The 2,584-nt window shown below is 36.3% G+C and overlaps 1 non-coding gene across 1 annotated transcript; it reads right to left on the bottom strand.

Annotated features, from left to right (window-relative positions):
• Positions 1–1,203: 1,203 nt before the first annotated feature.
• Positions 1,204–1,310, bottom strand: LOC121231462 (small nucleolar RNA R71). The gene has a single exon (XR_005929521.1). It is a non-coding gene; the product is annotated as a small nucleolar RNA R71 (small nucleolar RNA).
• Between the last annotated feature and the right edge of the window lie 1,274 nt (positions 1,311–2,584).

Raw genomic sequence — 2,584 nt, 5'->3', positions numbered from 1 at the left:
AATTTGCCGGATTAGATTCAAATCTAATAAGGGAGCCCATAAAACGAGTTAATGTGACAATAGGGGTTTTAATTAGAAAGAGATTTCAGTTAATCAACCTAAAGTCAATTGTTTTTAGTCTCAAGAGAGATAATAACATAAATCAGGGATTTCTACGGATTAAGTCAAGCGAATAAATCTCTAATTCAGAAGTAATAAGTGAAGTCTAGGTGGATTCTTCCTTGGGTATTGTCTTCTCCATCGGTTTTCCAAAAGTATTTTCCAACTTTAATCTCTATCACGTTCTTAGTTACTTAGATAATTAGTCATAGTTTAAAAACATGCCTTTAATTTTTAGGCTAGATAATAAAAAGATAGTAATTACTAGTACTTTTAGTCCTTGTGGATACGATATTTCCGGTCTCACCATAACTATACTACTATTCGATAGGTGCACTTGCCTTAGTTGAGTTTTTAGTTAGTTTAGCGACCATCAAGTTTTTGGCGTCGTTTCCGGGGACTAAGATATTAGGAACACTTAATTTTTATTACTTTAGCCATTTTTATTTTTATTGCAATTTGATTTTGTTTTTATTTTAATTACTAATTTTTCTTTTATCTGCTTTTGGCAGGTTTTTATTGTTTATGACTAGAAAAAACCCGTCAGGACCTCTACTTTTTGATAGCGAAATTGAAAGTACAGCTCGTAGAAATCTTAGAGAAATAAGGTGAAGTTTATGGTATATAGAGGAAGAGCACGAGGACGACACCAATAACATCGAAGAGATGGCTGAAAATCAAAACAACCCGCTGCCTCTTGTGGTTGCTGCAAATCTAGTAAATCAGAATCCTGCTCCTCGTGCTATGTATGACTATGCTAAGCCCAATTTAACAGGAATTGAATCGAGTATAGTTAGACCAGATGTTGCTGCAAATAATTTTGAACTGAAACCTAACATAATTCAAATGATACAACAGTTTGTTCAGTTTGATGGTTTGCAGGACGAGGATCCAATCACTCATTTAGCAAATTTTATGGAATTTTTTGACACCTTTAAGATCAATGGCGTTTCTGACGATGCCATTCGCCTTCGGTTATTTCCCTTTTCATTACGAAATAAGGCTAAACAGTGGTTAAACTCGTTACCACAAGGGTCAATCACTACTTGGGAATAAATGATCGAAAATTTCTTACTTAAATATTTTTCGCCGGCTAAAACGGCAAAGTTGAGGAATGATATCTCTTCTTTTGTGCAGATGGATTTAGGAACACTTTATGATGCATAGGAGAGATACAAGGATTTATTGAGAAGGTGCTCTCACCATGGGTTACCTCTTTGGCTACAAGTTCAAACTTTCCACAATGGTTTGAATCCCTCAACTAGACAAATGATCAACGCAGCTGCTGGAGGAACTATCAATAATAAGACACCTGAAGAGGCTTATGAGTTCATAAAAGAGATGTCACAGAAAAATTATCAGTGGCAAGTCATGAGGACAAAGCCGACAAAAGCAACTAGCGTTTTTAATGTCGACTCGGTTACTATGCATTCAAATCAGGTAGAACTCTTGAATAAAAAGATTGATGGTTTATTTGTTTCTACGCAGGTACATCCAGTAATGCAGTCTGATGCAAGTGGAGGTGGAATGAGCAGTTCAGAATACCCACCCTACGGCCTCAACATAGAGAACGAGCAAATGAATTATATGGGTAATAATCCTCGTCCTCAAAATAATCCTTACAGTAACGCTTATAATGCAGGTTGGAGGAACCACCCAAATTTTTCATGGGGAGGCCAAGGGAATCAGAGACCACCACTTTTTCCAGGCTTCCAACGAAAACCTTACCAACAAGAGAAAAAGCCGAACCTTGAAGAGATGATGACAAAGTTTATTTTAGTAGCAAAAACCCATTTTCAGAACACTGAAACTGCACTTAAAAATCAGCAAGCGTCAATTCAAAGTCTCGAGACTCAATAGGTCAGCTTGCTAAGCTAATCTCAGAAAGAACACAAGGTAGCTTACCCAGCAACACTGAGGCTAACCCAAGAGAGCAGCTTCATGCGATTACTGTTCAATATGAAGAAGGGTTAGTTGAGTCCACACTAGAACCAAGGTAAGAAACTATGGTAAGACAAAACAAGGTGGACGAAAGCCAGGACAAACAAAAACTGGTAAGCAGAGAATACACACTTCACGAGCTATACCCTAAAGCTGCAAAGAAAGACCACACAACGAAAAATTCCGTAAATTTCTTAACATCTTAAAAAAGTTACATATTAAATTACCATTTATTGAAGCTCTTTCGCAGATGCCCAATTCAGTGAAATTTTTAAAGGAGCTTCTAGCAAACAAACAAAAGTTAGATGATTCGTCACATGTGAAATTAAATACAGTCTACTCGGCAATTTTACAAAATAAACTACCCAACAAGTTAAAGGATCCAACGAGTTTTACTATTCCTTATTTAATCGGTAGTTTAAAGGTTGATAATGCTTTAGCCGATTTAGGGGCAAGTAAAAATGTCATTCCCTATAAAATGTTTAGACAACTAAGTATTGGGAAACCTAAACAAACTAGGATGAGTATACAACTAGCGAATAAA

Source organism: Gossypium hirsutum, chromosome A06 (genome assembly GCF_007990345.1).
Source record: "Gossypium hirsutum isolate 1008001.06 chromosome A06, Gossypium_hirsutum_v2.1, whole genome shotgun sequence".
NCBI classification, from domain to species: domain Eukaryota; kingdom Viridiplantae; phylum Streptophyta; class Magnoliopsida; order Malvales; family Malvaceae; genus Gossypium; species Gossypium hirsutum.
This window is presented reverse-complemented; position numbering and strand designations above follow the sequence as displayed.